At 38.1% G+C, this 18335-nt stretch overlaps 1 non-coding gene across 1 annotated transcript; it reads left to right on the top strand.

The window, feature by feature from the left end:
• The first annotated feature begins 683 nt into the window (after positions 1 to 683).
• On the top strand, positions 684 to 790 carry LOC128284727 (small nucleolar RNA R71). Its single transcript, XR_008275150.1, has one exon. It is a non-coding gene; the product is annotated as a small nucleolar RNA R71 (small nucleolar RNA).
• Positions 791 to 18335: the final 17545 nt, after the last annotated feature.

Genomic DNA, 18335 nt, shown 5'->3' with positions numbered 1-18335 from the left:
TATGGTTGTTCGGAGATTAGTTTGGAAAGCTAGCCTAGCTGAGTTTCGAGCCCTTGGATCGACGCTTGTTGATTCTTAAGTGCTGCCTCGGTGTTCTGGAAACAAGTTTTTGACACCGATATAAACTTTGAGAGCATCTTTTTAAGGTTCGGCTTCTTTTCCCATTGGTAGGGTAGCAGTTGAAAACCTAGAGGATGTTGTGGTCTTTGATTTCCTTGGCCTCCCCACGAGAAATTGGGATGGTTCCTCCAATCTGCATTATAAGTGTAACTAAATGGATTGTTTTGAGGTCGAGGATTATTACCCATGACTTTAGTTGCTCGTTATCCATGTTATGGCCATAAGGTTGGTATTTCGCATGGCTTGTTCCACCACTACTTGCTTCGCACTGCATTACTGGGTGAACCTGTGAAGGACTAAGAAAACTATCAATCTTTTTATTCTAGAGTTCTACCTGATTTGACAGCATGGTGACCAAATCGGCATTATAAACACCGGCTGTTTTCTTTGGCTTTGTCTTCATGACTTGCCAATGATAGTTATTCAGTGACATCTACTCAATAAACTCATAGGCATCTTCAGGTGTTTTATTATTGATGGTTCCACCAGTAGCTGCGTCAACCATTTGCCGAGTCGAAGGATTCAGACCATTGTGGAATGTTTGAACTTGGAGCCAAAGTAGTAACCCATGGTGAGGGCACCTTCTCAGTAAGTCCTTGTATCTCTTCCATGCATCGTAGAGGGTTTCTAAATCCATCTGCACAAAAGAAGAAATATCATTCCGTAATTTAGCTGTTTTAGCCAGCGAAAAATATTTTAGTAAAAATTTTTCGGTCATTTGTTCCCAAGTAGTTATTGACCCTCGTGGTAACGAGTTCAACCACTGTTTAGCTTTGTTCCTCAATGAAAAGGGAAACAATCGAAGACGTATGACATCATCAGAAACGCCATTGATTTTAAATGTATCGTAGAATTCCAGAAAGTTTGATAAGTGAGCGTTGGGATCTTCATCCTGCAAACCGTCAAACTAAACAAACTGTTATATCATTTGAATTGTGTTAGGTTTCAGTTCAAAAGTATTTGCAGCTACAGCAGGTCTAACTATACTAGATTTAGTTCCAGTTAAAGAAGGTTTAGCATAATCATACATAGTGTGTGGAGCAAGATTTTGATTAGCCGCAATTGCAGGAGTTAGTTGATTGTCTTGGTTGTTAGCCATCTCTTTGATTGGGGGTTGAGTATCGTCTTCTTGTTCATTCTCTGTGTATCATAAGCTTTGCCTTATTTCTCATTGATTTCTATGAACTGTACGATTGATTTCTTCGTCAAAAAGTAATAGTCCTGACGGGTTTCTTCTAGTCATAAACTATAAAAACCTACCAAGAGAAAGAAAAAGTAAGTTAATAAATAATAATAATAATTAAATTAAATTACATTGCAAGAAAAATAAATGGCTAAAGTAATAAAAATTGAGCGTTCTTAATATCTTAGCTCCCCGACAATGGCGCCAAAAACTTGATCGCGTGATTTCTTGATAGGTTTTAAATATTTATAATTACTCGTTCTTGAACTAACTATTATCACGATGTAGGCAACTGTACCTATCGAACAGTAGTATAGTTTTAGCACGACCGGATTGTCGAACCTAAAGGAACTAAAAGTACTAGTAATAACTTTCTTTTTATTATCTAGCCAAAGAATAAAGAGGTTTTTGTTTTAATTAACTAATTATCTAAACTAAGAACTTAGAAAGAAAAGAATTGGGGAATTGCTTTTCGGGAAAATTGATTGACTTAAGACAATACCTAAAGAAAAATCCACCTAGACTTTACTTGTTATTCTGGCTCCGAATCAGACGATTTATTCATTCAACTTGTTCCGTAGAGATCCCTAAGTTATGTTATTATCCTTGTTCAAGATTAACAACGTCTAATCCCTAGATTGAATAATTGAGACTTTTCTCTAATTAACACCCTAGGGTTGCATTAACTCAATTTATGGATCCCCTTATTAGGTTTCACCCTAATCCGGCAATCAACTCCGCTTAATTATGACAAATGTACTCTTAGACAGGGTCTATTCCTCCTCTGAATAAGAGCTTATCTTGAATTAGTATCCTGGGATATCAAAACAAGAACTAAGAACACATAATTAAGAACAAGTTAAATATTTATCAAATGATTCAGAAAATAATAACAAGATTCATCTTAGGTTTCATTCCCCTTAGGTATTTAGGAGTTTTAGTTCATAACTAAATAAGAAAACATCTGAGAAGAATAAAGAATACAAAACATAAAGAAAACCCAAAACTCCAGATGGGAAATTGAGGAGAGATCTTCAATCTTGATGATGAATTCGGCTTCTGAGATGGATCAATCAGCTTCATTGGAGTAATTCCTTACTCCTTATTCTCTCTGTGCTTTTCTTCCTCCTTTAGGGTGTATTTATAGGCTTTGGAATGCCTAATAGTCCTCAAAATTATCCTTTTCTGAATTGGACTCAGCTTGGGCTCTGCAGGGACATGCCCGTGTTGATTACTTCAGGCCGTGTTCGAGCCTGCTAAATTGACACGGCCATGTGTTCTGCCCGTGTGAGGAGGTCCAGGCCGTGTTGATTTCGTACTTTGGCCCATTTTCTCCATTTTTGGCTCGTTTCTTGTTCCTTTCGCTCTCCTATGCTCTCCTAAGTATAAAACATGAAATAGAAGTATTAGGAGCATCGAATTCACCAATTCTAATGGGAAATCATCCATAAAATACATTAAACATGGGGTAAAAATATGTATAATTTATAGTTTATCATCACCCCAACATACCATGACCTCCCCTGCCCCCTGACTGACCTGATGATGAAGTGCCACGAGTTATGGACCTGTAAGAATTGGTAAAGCCCCTGTAGATAAACTCAGAAAGTATTGGGCTGAGGAATTCAAAGCTAAGATCGATGATAATGCTAAGCGAGCCAAGTTTTGGCTCAAGAATACTACATGGGTATTAGACGAATTATCGTACACACTTGAGGAGTACTTAAAGTGTGTCGTATCTCTCCTAAAGGATACTGCATACCACTGGTGGAAGACTGTATCTTCAGTGGTGCCAAAAGTAAACATCACTTGGGAATTTTTTCAAGCAGAGTTTAAGAATAAATACATCAGTCAAAGGTTCTTAGACTCGAAGTGAAAGGAATTCCTGAAACTCAAATAGGGAAACAAGACTGCAGCAGAATACAAAAGGGAGTTTGTAAGGCTAAGTCAATATGCGACTGAATGGGTTCAAACCGAGTCAAAAATGTGTAAACGCTTAGAGAAAGGTTTGAATGATGAAATCAAGTTGTTGATTGGGATTCTTGAAATACAGGAGTTCACTACATTAGCTGATCAGGCCAAGAAGGCTGAGGAGCTCAATAATGAAAGAAAGCAAGCTAAGAGGGAAGCTCGAGTTGCGAGCAAGAGATCTAGCAGTAAGACGCTTTCATTTCCCACAAAAAATTTGAGGAGCCAACATGAACGCTCCACTTCATCAGTGGGATATTCGGGTAGAGCGAGAGGCTCCAAACGATGTAATCAGAAGTCTTCCTCCTCGATGGTGACTAGTGTGGGGAGTGTGGATGACCAAAAGCTAAAGTGCAAGAGCTGCAATAAATTCCACTTCGGAGAGTGCCGAATGAAGAGTTTTGTGTGCTTTAGATGTGGTTCTCTTGACAACTTCCTTAAAGACTGCCCAGAGTGAACTAATAAAGAGGTGGAAGTAGCCCCAAAGTCAAGTGCTCGTATTCCACGAGGTTGACTTCTGAGGTATCCTGAAAGTGCTAGTGGCAGTCGAGTTGTGGCCAAAGACACTACAAAGTCAGAGGCTTGAGCCCCGGGAAGAACGTATACAATACGCGCTCAAGAGAAAGCCTCTGCTCCTGACATCATCACGGGTACCTTCTCTCTTTTTAATACTTGTGTTGTTGCCTTAATTGATCCGGGGTTGATGTATTCATACATTTGCATGAGATTGGTGTCTAGTATGAATATACCTATTGAACCTACAGAATTTATTATCAGAGTGTCGAACCCACTAGGCAAGTTAGTCCTGGTTGATAAAGTTTGTAAAAATTGTCTTTTGATGATTCAGGGTCATTGCTTTCTGGCTAACCTTATGTTATTACCATTTGATGAGTTTGGTGTAATACTTGGTATGGATTGGTTAGCCCTGCATGATGTGGTTGTAAACTATGGTAGCAAGTATATTGAATTGAGGTGCCTAGATGGTGAGATTCTACGAGTTGATTTAAGAGAATTGGATACATCGTTGGTTGTAATTACAGCAATGGTTGCTCAAAGATATATGAGAAAAGGGTACGAGGCCTACCTTGCTTTTGTTCTGAGCACTAAGAAAATGGAGTTGAAGATTGAGTCCGTGCCAATAGTATGTGAATATCCAGATGTGTTCTCGGAGGAATTACTCGGATTGCCTCCTAAAAGAGAGATAGAGTTTGGTATTGAATTGATGCCAAGAATAGCTCCTATTTCTATTGCTTCGTATAGAATGGTACCAATCAAATTGAAGGAGTTAAAAACACAGTTGCAAGATTTGATGGATAAAGGTTTTGCAAGGCCGAGTTTTTCGCCTTGGGGTGCTCCCGTATTGTTTGTAAAGAAGAAAGATGGTTCGATGAGACTATGTATAGATTATCAGGAATTGAACAAGGTAACAATTAATAATAAGTATCTTTTGCTAAGGATCAATGATTTGTTCAACCAATCAAGGGGAGCCACTGTATTCTCTATGATAGACCTCAGATCTGGCTACTATCAGTTGCGAGTTAAGGAGTTGCATGTGCCTAAGACAGCTTTCAAAATGAGGTATGGTCACTATGAATTCCTTATCATGCCGTTTAGGTTAACGAATGTACCGGTCGTATTTATAGACCTAATGAATAGGATATTTCGGCCATACTTGGGCAAGTTTTTCATTGTGTTCATTGATGACATTTTGATTTATTCCAAGGATGAGATAGAGTATTCAAAGCATCTGAGAATTGTGTTGCAGACTTTACGGGAAAAGCAATTGTATGCTAAGTTTAGCAAGAGTAAGTTTTGGCTCCAAGAAATGGGGTTTTGGGGTCACATTGTTTCGGGTGAAGGCATCCGAGTTGATCCAAGTAAGATTTTTTTAATTGTTGAATGGAAACCACCCAAAAATGTAACCAAGGTTAGAAGCTTTTTAGGCTTAGCCAATTACTACCGAGGATTTGTGAAAGGATTCTCCATGATCGCGACTCCAATGATGAGGTTGGTACAGAAAGATGTTAAGTTTGAATGGACAGAGAAGTGCCAGCAGAGTTTCGAAAAGTTGAAGACACTGCTGACTAAAGCTCCAGTTTTAGTATTGTCTGAGCCGAGAAAAGAGTTTGTGGTCTATAGTGATGCATCCTTAAATGGATTGGGTTGTGTACTCATGCAAGGTGGCAAGGTGATAGCATATGCTTTGCAGCAGTTGAAGCCACACGAGAAGAATTATCTGACGCATGATTTAGAGCTTACCGCTACTGTCTTTGCCTTGAAAATATGGAGGCATTACTTATATGGTGAGACTTGCCGTTTATTCACAGACAACTAGAGTTTGAAGTATTTGATGACTCAAAAATATATGAATCTAAGACAGTAGAGATGGCTAGAATTAATTAAAGATTATGAGCTAATTATCGATTATCACCCGGGAAAGGCAAATGTGGTCCTCGATACGTCAAGCAAAAAACCATTGTTTTCACTGAGGGCCATGGAAGCCCAATTGGCGTTGCTTGGTAATGGTTCGATCTTGGCAGAATTAAGGATCAGGCCAACATTTCTTCAAGAAATTTATGATGCTCAAACTAATGATAGTGTCCTGCAGGCTAAAAGAGCTCAATGTGAGTCGGGCATGGAATCAGACTTTCAGATTAGTCCTGATGGATGTTTGATGTTTAGAGACAGAGTTTGCGTACCGAGGAAGGATGAAATTATTCAGAAAATTTTGCCAGAGGTGCATGATAGCCTTTTTTCTATTCATCCTGGAAGTACTAAAATGTATAATGATTTGAAGCAATGAACTGGTGGAACGGCATGAAAAAGGACATTTTTGAATTTGTATTGAAATGCATGATATGTCAGCAAGACAAAGCTGAACATCAAGTACCTTCAGGATTGTTACATCCTGTGTTGGTCCCTGAATGGAAGTGGGACAAAGTTACTATGGTGATCGCAAGATTTCGTGATAGGTTTTAAATATTTATAATTACTCATTCTTGGACTAACTATTATAGCGATATAGGCAAGTGTACTTATCGAACAGTAGTATAGTTTTAGCAAGACCAGATTGTCGAACCCAAAGGAACTAAAAGTACTAGTAATGACTGTCTTTTTATTATCTAGCCTAAGAATAAAAGGGGTTTTTGTTTAAATTAACTAATTATCTAAACTAAGAATTCACAAAGAAAAGAATTAGGGAATTGCTTTTGGGGAAAATCGATTGACTTAATACAATACCTAAGGAAAAATCCACCTAGACTTTACTTGTTATTCTGGCTCCAAATCGGACGATTTATTCATTCAACTTATGCCGTAGAGATCCCTAAGTTATGTTATTATCCCTATTCAAGACTAATAACGTCTAATCCCTAGATTGAATAACCGAGACTTTTCTCTAATTAACACTCTAGGGTTGCGTTAACTCAATCTATGGATCCCCTTATTAGGTTTCACCCTAATCTGGCAAAATCTTGTCACCCTATTTCTAGGCGCGCAATCAACTCCGCTTAATTATGACGAAAGTACTCTTCGATAGGGTCTATTCCTTCTCTGAATAAGAGCTTATCTTGAATCAGTATCCTGGGATATCAAAACAAGATTTAAGAACACATAATTAAGAACAAGTTAAATATTTATCATACGATTCAGAAAATAATAACAAGATTCGTCTTACGTTTTATTCCCCTTAGGTATTTAGGGGATTTAGTTCATAACTAAATAAGAAAACATCTCAGGAGAATAAAGAATACAAAACATAAAGAAAACTCAAAACTCCTGAAGGGAAATTGAGAAGAGATCTTCAGTCTTGATAATGAATCCTGCTTCTGAGATGGATCAATCAGCTTCCTTGGAGTAATTCCTTACTCTCTATTCTCTGTGTGCTTTTCTTTCTCCTCTAGGGTGTATTTATGGGCTTTGGAATGCCTAGGACCCCTCAAATTCCAAATTGGACTCAGCTTGGGCTCGGCAGGGACACGCCCGTGGCACATGCCCGTGTTTGATTACTTCAGGCCGTGTTCGAGCCTGCCAAATTGACATGGCCGTGTGGTTTGCCCGTGTGAGGAGGTCTAGCCCGTGTTTGATTACGTACTTTTCGCATCAAATTCACCAATTCTAATGGAAAATCATCCATAAAATGCATTAAACATGGGGTAAAAATATGTATAATTTATTGTTTATCATATGGATTTTGTGACAGGATTACCATTGACCTCGAAAAAGAAAGATGCTATATGGGTTGTTGTGGATAAATTGATGAAGTCGGCTCATTTTATTCTGGTAAGGATGGATTTCTCTCTTAATAAGCTAGCCGACTTGTACATATCTGAGATTGTGAGATTATACGGGGTACCGTTATCGATTATTTCTGACAGAGACCCGAGATTCAATTCGAGATTCTAAAAGATGTTACAAGAATCCTTGGGTACAAAGTTGAGATTTAGTACAGTGTTTCACCCAAAAACTGATGGTTAGTTTGAGCGGATGATTCTGATTGTTGAGGATATGTTGCGATGTTGCATCCTTGAATTTCAGGGCAGCTGGGAAAAGTACCTGCCATTGGTAGACTTCACCTACAATAATAGTTTTCAAATGAGTTTGAAAATGGCACCTTACGAGGCCTTCTATGGAAAAAAGTGTCAAACTCTATTGTATTGGATAGAACTCAAGGAGAATCAGATTCATGGAGTTGATCTGATCAAGGAAACTGAGGAAAAAGTTAAAGTGATACGTGACTATTTAAAAGCGGCATCGGATAAGCAAAAGCCATATGCTGATTTGAAAAGAAAGGAGATTGAATTTCAAGTTGGAGATAGAGTATTCTTGAAAGTATCTCCATGGAAAAAGGTATTGAGCTTTGGCCGGAAAGGCAAACTAAGTCTGCAATTTACCAGACCGTACGAGATCACTGAAAGAATTAGGCCGTTAGCCTATCATTTAGCATTGCCATCTGAACTAGAAAAGATTCATGATGTGTTCCATGTATCTATGTTAAGGCGATATCTATCAGACCCTTCTCATGTGATTTCACCGACTAAGATTGAAATTAGACCGAGCATGGCTTATGATGAGGAACCAGTCAAGATTTTAGCTTGCAAGGTTAAACAACTGAGAAATAAAGATGTGGCTTTCGTTTAAACAACTGAGAAATAAAGATGTGGCTTTCGTAAAAGTCTTATGGCATCTACATGGTGTGGAAGAGGCTACATGGGAGCCGGAAGAAACCATGAAAAGCCAATATCCGCACCTATTTACTGGTAAGACTTTTGAGGACAAAAGTTCCTAAGGGGGGAGAAATGTAACATCCCAAAATAGGGCCTAGTCGGAACAGTGGTTTCGAGACCACAAATATGATGTTGAAATTTTTATTTTATGATTATTATGAGGTCTAGAATATGAAAATATGCATGTGTTAAAGTTTCATGAGGAAATTCTATGAGTAAGGTGTCCAATTGGAAAATAAGGACCGAATTGAATAAATTACAAAACTTGGATTCTAGAAGCAATTTGTATGAAATTACTTTATAATATTAATTAAAAGGTCTTAAAGAGTAATTTTCCCAATTTCAAAGTTTTTGGACAAAAATGGGCTTGTATGGATAAAATTGTAAAGAAAGGGCTTGAGGGCATTTTGGTTATTTGGCTAATTAATGAAATAAAATGGGGAAAATAAGTCAAAAATCAGCCATTCTTCTCCCTCATCTAGCCGAAATTCTCAAGCTCTCCATAGCTAGGGTTTTCAACATTTTCAAGCTCAATAATAAGTGCTCCTTAGCCTCGTTTTTAATGTTCTTTGTATTTTTGGAATCCCGGTAACTTACTCTCTCCATTCCTAGCGATATTTTGAGTTAGGGTTCATATTAGTAAAGTGACCCATATGTAACATGTTTATTCTTTGATGTTTTATGGAGGAATATGAAAGTTGGATGTCTGTTAAACATCTTTTTCTAGGTAATTTTCATGAAAAACCCCTAAAGGGACCTTTTTGCAAAAGGTGTAAAATATGTGGTAGAAATGTAAAATAATGGAAATGTGGGCTGCCATAAGAGGGAAAAAACATTCAGATAGGCTTGGGTAAAGTAGAAATTGCATGCATTTCATTGTACGAGCCTAGGGACTAAATTGTAAAAATGTGAAAGGTTAGGGGCAAAACGGTCATTTGGACCAGGGGTGAAATTTAGACTTGAAAAGAGTAATGTGAGGTATTGATGATTCATTTTTATTGTTATAGACCCCGAGGAACAAAATTCGGAGGTCGATCAAGGAAAACGAAAGGTTTCGGAATAACCGAGACTTGAAACCGAGACGGATACCAAGTAAGTTTGAATAACATTAAGTAAACCAATAATATGCCCAACTACATGTGTTATGAATGCATGGCATTTAGTTATAATTATGGCATGAAAATCTATGAAATATTTCAATAATAATGATATGATAATAAATGTCCCGGTTGAGGTTAAAAAGGGAAATTCGATGGATAAACCATGACTTACATGACTTAAGATCCTGCATGTGTTGCAGAGAGGGATTTAGCCCGGGTGGGTAATCCATTGATCTCAAATGTAAAAAGGATCTAGCTCGAATGGGTGTTCCTTGAGTGATTGAGCCTTCCGAAGATATGTGTGCATTGTGGATTTAGCCCGAGTGGGTAATCCATTGATCTCAAATGTAAAAAGGATCTAGCTCGAATGGGTGTTCCTTGAGTGATTGAGCCTTCCGAAGATATGTGTGCATTGTGGATTTAGCCCGGACAGGTAATCCGATTAGGGTCTGAATTTAGCCTGGACTGGTAATTCAGATCCGAGCTCATTAAAGGTTTTTGTTGTTTTAAGGGATTTAGCCTGGACTGGTAATCCCGACGTCACCTTATGAGTTTATATTACGGGGGATTTAGCCTGGACTGGTAATCCTGCCGTAAGATGTGAGGTTCACGAGAGTGCATACATGAGATGATCACTCTTATGACTTGACGGTAAATGGACATTCCATCGAGATTTTTTGAGAGACTCAACGGGATTAACATGTATTAGCTATCCCATGTAATTTGCTCACAATATGTATCTCTAAATGTAAGATACCACACTTGATCCTCACTAGAGCAATTGAACATAAGCATGCATAAATTTGTAGGTCATAGCCTATATCAAAATGAGCCAATCCCCATGGCTACATACAAGTAGATATATGTATACCTTTACATGCCTTCATTTTGGCAAATCAAATGACATATATAACAAAACAAACAAATGCCCTATACATGCCATTGAACAAAATAAAAGTGTCTATTTATCAAAGCTAGACTAGTTGATATTGTCTTGACTCTTCAACCGTCTTTGACTCTTTACGAGTCCTCAATCTCTATAAGACAGGGAAAAGAGAGGGGTAAGTATTTACATGCTAAGTAAGCCTGAATAACTAGAAAGTAAACTGACCGAGTAATTACCATGCAATCATATTAGGCATTAAAACCATCAAGCATGGAATGGCTTTCCTATCACATGCACTCAATCCACAGGTTAGTCACATACAATGCACTATGTATTTAGTATTAGATGAGCTCATCATTCAATGTTTTCATTTTTATAGCACATGTTAATCTCGTTGAGTCTCTCAGAAAATCTCGATGGAATGTCCATTTTCCGTCAAGTCATAAGAGCGATCATCTCATGTATGCACTATTATCATGATGAAGGCAAGTGTACCTATCGAATAATAGTATAGCTTTAGCAAGACCGGATTGTCAAAACCAAAAGAACCAAGAGTACTAGTAATTACTTTCTTTTTATTATCTAGCCTAAAAATTAAGGGATTTATTTATCTAAACCAATTAATTAAACTAAGGATGCACAGAGACAAAATTGGGGAAAAGCTTTTGGGAAAACTCGATTGATTAAGACAATACCCAAGGAAAAATCCACCTAGACTTCACTTGTTGTTAAACTCTGAATCAGACAATTTATTTATTTGACTTGATCTGTAGAAATCCCTATATTATATTTTTATCTCTCTCGAGACCAATAATGTCTAACCCTAGGTTAATTAATTGAAATCTCTTTCTAATTAACACCCTAGTGTTGCATTAACTCAATCTATGGAATCCCTTATTAGGTTTCACCCTAATCTGGAAAATTCTTGTCACCCTATCTGTAACACCTCGAATTTGGGCCTAGAAGTATTGGGCCTTGAGTGTGGGTCCGTAAGGAGGTTGTATTTAGGTATTTAATTATGCAATGAAATGACACAATTAAATGTCTATTTTAGTGGTTAATGGCCCTGAGAAGTGTCGGAGAAATCTTGGGTTAAAACCTGGGCTTTAGCAAAAATTTTGGTATTAAGTGAAAAAAACCTGGATGCTTGGATGAGGGCCTTTTAAATTATTGTGTTAAATAAATGACACAAGGAAGCTTGTAGTCTAGTGGTTGTGGCATCATTAAGGTTGCATGGGAGCCTGGGTTCAAGCCTTGGCTCTTGCAATTTATTTTGGTTTTTTTTAAGGGAACCTAGACTTTGGCCTTTAGGCCTTATAATTAATTGGGGATAAAATATGACACAAAAAGAGCCTGTGGGGAAGTGGCAAGGTGGCGTCATAGAGTTGGCAAGGAGGTCCAGGGTTCGAAACTCATGGCAATCAAAGAGTATTTATTTTGGTAACAGGGGGCGGCAAGAGTTGGTGTTGAATTTAAACTCTGATGTTGGAGGGATCCCACATTGGGAAGCTAACATAAGAGGGGATGCGAAGCTAGCTTTAAATAGAGAGAACCACGAGGAGAGTAAAGGTACCTTTTTTGGCTGATCCCTTTCACTTTATGGCGTGCTCGTTCGGGTTAGGCGTCAGTTAAGAGTGCTCAGAGCGTGGATTAACTCTAGTCTCCTATCAGGTGTGTATTTTCTCCCTACTCTAGCTGTAGGATGGCTACTTCGGGCCGCGATAGACCGAAAGGGGTCATGTGGGCGCAATGGGCCTACGGGCCCAATTGGATAAGTTGTTTGATTGTGTAGTAAATATTGGACTAGGCTAGGTGAATCTCATATCTGTGGCTAGATTTGGGCTAAAAGGTCCACACGAGCATGTGGGCCCATTTGGGCCGAGAATGGGCTTTAGTCCCATTCGTATTATTATCCCTGTTTAGAATACTTTAGTTTACCAAATTACTGAAATGCCCTAAATTTGTAAAATTCCTAAAGTACCCTCGATTTACAGAATTATAGTTTTACCCTCGATTTACAGAGTTACCATTTTACCCTCGATTTATAGAATTACCATTTTACCCTCGATTTATAGAATTACCATTTTGCCCTCGATTTATAGAATTACCATTTTATCCTCGATTTACAGAATTACCGTTTTACCTCGATTTATAGAATTACAATTTTACCCTCAATTTACAAAATTATCATTTTACCCTCGATTTACAGAATTACTGTTTTACCCTCGATTTATAAAATTACTGAAATACCCTTGGTTTACAAAATTACCAAAATACCCTCGATCAGTAAAATTACCAAAATACCCCTGGTTTGTATAATTACTAAAATACCCCTAGTTTGTAAAATTACCAAAATACCCCAGGCTTGTAAAATTACCAAAACACCCCTAGTTTGTAAAATTACCAAAATACCCCAGGCTTGTAAAATTACCAAAACACCCCTGATTTGTGAAATTATCAAAATACTCTCGATTTGTAAAATATCGAAATACCCTTGTAGGGTAGAATTACCAAAATACCCCTGTTGGATAGAATTACCGAGATACCCCTATAGGGTAGAATTACTGAAATAACCCTGTAGGGTAGAATTACCAAAATACCTCTGTGGGGTAGAATTACTGAGATACCCCTGTAGGGTAGAATTACCGAAATACCCCTGTAGGGTAGAAATATCGAAATACCCCTGTAGGGTAGAATTACCGAGATACCCTTGTGGGGTATAATTACCATTTTGCCCCTAGGGTGTTAAATGACTGTTTTGCCCATGTGGGCAACTGACTGACTTGGACTATGTGGTTGACGGATTTGATTGTGAATATATGTTGGTGATATGAATGACTTGACTGTGATTGATTCAAATATGGGCATGACATTCTGCATACATGACATGTTGCATGGATTGGGTTTTATAAATGGAGGAAGTGCTGAAAGGGCTATGCCCCAGTTTACCGAAAAGGCCTTTGCCCCATTTTATCAAAAAGGGCTTTGCCGCAGTTATTAAAAAAGGCTAGGTCTCCAGTTATATGATAAAGCAGTTACGCTGCCAATGGAGAGTTTGGTTGGGTGGGTTGAGTTATTCCCCACATGGAGAGCTTGGTTGGTACGGGTGGAGAGTAGCGGATGGTGGGTTGAGTAGTCTCCCCAAATGGGCTTGCATACATTCATTGCTATTTTATGTGATAGTGAAATAGGCCTATGGGCCATAACATTTATAGTAAAGGCTTCGGCCCAGTAACCATCAAACGAAAGGCTTCGGCCCAGTATATATCGAGAATGAATAGGGCTTTGGCCCAGATTGTACTAATACCGTGTTATTCACTATTTGTTTATTATTGGGATTACACACTGAGTTTTCGTAAACTCACCCCTTTTCTAACTGTGCAGGTAATCCCTAAGCTTAGATGGTTTGGAGTTGCGAGGGACTCGGAGATGACCACACTACTGTTTCTGATTCTTTTAATTGTAATTAGTTTTCATTTTGGGTTATTTTTATGTAATAAGGCCGTTGGTGGATTCTAAGTTTTAATTTGGATTGTGATTTCTTATACTAAACTGCTAGTCTAGGAAAACTCGAGATTTCAAAATGGCATGATTTTTCTAAGGAATACGAGCTTCCAACAACAAAGTTTTCAAAATGCTTTCGCGATTTTAAATGAGGTAATATACCAAAGGCAAACAAATTGGTAAAAGTTTTGATGGGAACTGTGGTTTAATAATAAATTTAGATTCAGTAATGGATTTTCACTGGAAAGATCAAATTTAAAAAATAGTTTCATGTGACGCACTAGATTCGGCCATAAGTCTAGGCCGGGTTGGGGTGTTACATTTAGTGGTATCAGAGCCAGGTTACAAAACTCGGCTGTGGTATGGGTGGCAGAAAATTATTGTTATTTTTTTCTTTTCTTTTTTCGAAATTGGAGTTTTTCTAAAATTTTGTTTTGAAATTTATTAACAAAACTTGAGTTGTTTCTGAAAAGATGTTATTGGAAGTGTGGCACACCGAGTCTCCGGTACCAAATCTGTAAGTTCTCTAGCTCTGTTTACTGTTATAGATTGAAAGGCTATATTGAGAAACTACTATAGATAGTAGCACTATACTAGAACTCTGTAGTTAGAGTAAACTGTAATACTTCAATTTAGATTTAGTATTTATTTGGTGTGTGTTCTGGCAATGTAGAAATTGTTTGCATGTGAAATCTATTCACTCCGATGGATAAATGTTTTGGGTGTATGTTAGTATTATTAGTATCAGAGTGCATAGCGGAAGTGTGATGGTGTAGTCTGAGAGTAGGATATTTCGAGGAAAAAATTTCTTTAAGGGGGTAGAATTGTAACACCCCGAATATGGGCCTAGAAGTATTGGGCCTTGAGTGTGGGTCCATAAGGAGGTTGTATTTAGGTATTTAATTGTGCAATGAAATGACACAATTAAATGTCTGCTTTAGTGGTTAATAGCCCTGAGAAGTGTTGGAGAAATCTTGGGTTCAGACTTGGGTTTTAGCAAAAATTTTGGTATTAAGTGAAAAAAACCTGGATACTTGGATGATGGCCTTTTAAATTATTGTGTTAAATAAATGACATAAGGAAGCTTGTAGTCTAGTGGTTGTGGCATCATTAAGGTTGTATGGGAGCCTGGGTTCAAGCCTTGGCTCTTGCAATTTATTCTGGTTTTTTAAGGGAACTTGGACTTTGGCCTTTTAGACCTTATAATTAATTGGGGATAAAATATGACACAAAAAGAGCCTGTGGGGAAGTGGCAAGGTGGGGTCATAGAGTTGGAAAGGAGTTCCAGGGTTCGAAACTCATGGCAATCAAAGAGCATTTATTTTGGTAACAGGGGGCGGCAAGAGTTGGTGTTGAATTTAAACTCTGATGTTGGAGGGATCCCACATTGGGAAGCTAACATAAGAGGGATCTGGTCGGCTTTAAATAGAGAGAACCACGAGGAGAGTAAAGGTACCTTTTTTGGCTGATCCCTTTCGCTTTATGGCGTGCTCGTTTGGGTTGGGCATCAGCTAAGAGTGCTCGGAGCGCGGATTAATTCCAGTCTCCTATTAGGTGTGTATTTTCTCGCTACTCTAGTTGTAGGATGGCTACTTCGGGTCGCGATGGGTCGAAAGGGGTCATGTGGGCCCAATGGGCCTACGGGCCCAATTGGATAAGTTGTTTGATTGTGTGGTAAATATTGGACTAGGCTTGGTGAATCTTATATCTGTGGCTAGATTTGGGCTAAAAGGGCCACCCGAGGGTGTGGGCCCATTTGGGTCAAGAATGGGCTTTAGGCCCATTCGTATTGTTATCCCTGTTTAGAATACTTTAGTTTACCAAATTACTGAAATGCCCTCAATTTGTAAAATTACCAAAATACCCTCAATTTACAGAATTACTGTTTTACCCTCGATTTACAGAGTTACCATTTTACCCTCGATTTATAGAATTACCATTTTACCCTCGATTTATAGGATTACCGTTTTATTCTCGATTTACAGAATTACCATTTTACCCTCGATTTATAGAATTACCATTTTACCATTGATTTACAAAATTACCGTTTTACCCTCGATTTATAGAATTACGATTTTACCCTCGATTTACAAAATTATTGAAATACCCTTGGTTTACAAAATTACCAAAATACCCTCGATCAGTAAAATTACCAAAATACCCCTGGTTTGTAAAATTACTAAAATACCCTTGGTTTGTAAAATTACCAAAATACCCCAGGCTTGTAAAATTACCAAAATACCCCTGATTTGTGAAATTATCAAAATACTCTCGATTTGTGATATTGAAATACCCCTGTAGGATAGAATTACCGAAATACCCCTATAGGGTAGAATTACCGAGATACCCCTATAGGGTAGAATTACTAAAATAACCCTGTAGGGTAGAATTACCGAAATACCCTTGTAGGGTAGAATTACTGAAATACCCTTGTAGGGTAGAATTACCAAAATACCCTTGTAGGGTAGAAATACCAAAATACCCCTGTAGGGTAGAATTACCGAGATACCCTTGTGGGGTAAAATTACCATTTTTCCCCTAGGGTGTTAAATGACTATTTTGCCCTTGTGGGCAACTAACTGACTTGGACTGTGTGGTTGACGGATTTGATTGTGAATATATGTTGGTGATATGAATGACTTGACTGTGATTGTTTGATTCAAATATGGGCATGACATTCTGCATACATGACATGTTGCATGGGTTGGGTTTTATAAATGGAGGAAGTGCTAAAAGGGCTATGCCCCAGTTTATCGAAAAGGGCTTTGCCCCAGTTTATCAAAAAGGGCTTTGCCCCAGTTATTAAAAGAGGCTAGGCCTCCAATTATATGATAAAGCAACTATGCTTCCAGTGGAGAGTTTGGTTGGGTGGGTTGAGTTATTCCTTACATAGAGAGCTTGGTTGGTACGGGTGGAGAGTAGCGGATGGTGGGTTAAGTAGTCTCCCCAAATGGGCTTGCATACATTCATTGGTATTTCATGTAGTAGTGAAATGGGCCTATGGGACATATCATTTACAGTAAAGGCTTTGGCCTAGTAACCGTTAAACGAAAGGCTTCGGCCCAGTATATGTCGAGAATGAATAGGGCTTTGGCCCAGATTGTATTGATACCATGTCATTCATTGTTTGTTTGTTATTGGGATTACACACTGAGTTTTTGTAAACTCACCCCGTTTCTAACTATGCAGGTAATTCCTAAGCTTAGATGGTTTGGAGCTGCGAGGGACTCGGAGATGGCCACACTACTGTTTCTATTTCTTTTAATTGCAATTAGATTTCGTTTTGGATTTTTCTTTATGTAATAAGGCCATTGGTGGGTTTTAAGTTTTAATTTGGATTTTGATTTCTTATACTAAACTGCTAGTCTAGAGAAACTCGAGATTTCAAAATGGCATGATTTTTCTAAGGAATACGAGCTTCCAACAACAAAGTTTTCAAAATGCTTCCGCAATTTTAAATGAGGTAATATACCAAAGGCAAACAAATTAGTAAACATTTTGATGGGAACTGTGGTTTAATAATAAATTTAGATTCAGTAATGGATTTTCACTGGAAAGATCAAATTTGAAAAATAGTTTCATGTGACGCACCAGATTCGGCCATAACGTCTAGGCCGGGTTTGGGGTGTTACACTATCTCTAGGCATGCAATCAACTTTGCTTAATTACGAAAAATTTACTCTTAGACAAGGAATTTTGCTCTTCTGAATAAGCACATTAACTTGAATCATATCCTAGAATATTAAAACAAGAATTAAGAACACAGAATTAAGAACAAGTCAAATATTTATCATACAATTCAGATAATAATAACAATATCCGTCTTAGGTTTCATTCCCCTTAGGTATTTAGGGGGTTTAGTTCATAATTATGAAAGAAAACATCTCAAAAGAGTAAAGATAACAAAACAAAAAGAAAACCCAAAACTCCCGAAGGAAATTAAAGGGAAATCTTCAGTCTTGACGAAGAATTCGGCTTCCGAGATGGATCAATCGCCTTTTTTTGAGTAATTCCTTGCCTCCTACTCCTTGTCCCCTTTTCTAGTGCCTCCTCAGGTGTTTAAATAGGCTTTAGAATGCCTAAGAGCCCTCTAAAGTGGCATTTTCCAAATAGGACTATACTTGGGCTCGACAGGGACACACCCGTGTGTGATTGCTTCAGACAGTGGTCAAGGCTGTTAAATAGGCACAGGCGTGTGGTCTACCCGTGTAAGTCGTGCTTCGATTCTGCCAAATGGACACGGCCATGTGGACTACCCGTGTGAGGAAGTCCAAGCCGTGTTGATTTCTCTTGTTGGTCCATTTTCTCTATTTTCGGCCCGTTTCTTGCTCTTTTTATTCTCCTATGCT

The sequence above is a fragment of the Gossypium arboreum genome, chromosome 11, assembly GCF_025698485.1.
Source record: "Gossypium arboreum isolate Shixiya-1 chromosome 11, ASM2569848v2, whole genome shotgun sequence".
Taxonomy (NCBI): Eukaryota; Viridiplantae; Streptophyta; class Magnoliopsida; order Malvales; family Malvaceae; genus Gossypium; species Gossypium arboreum.
Note: the sequence above shows the minus strand (reverse complement) of the source record. Positions and strands in the feature narration are given on the sequence as shown.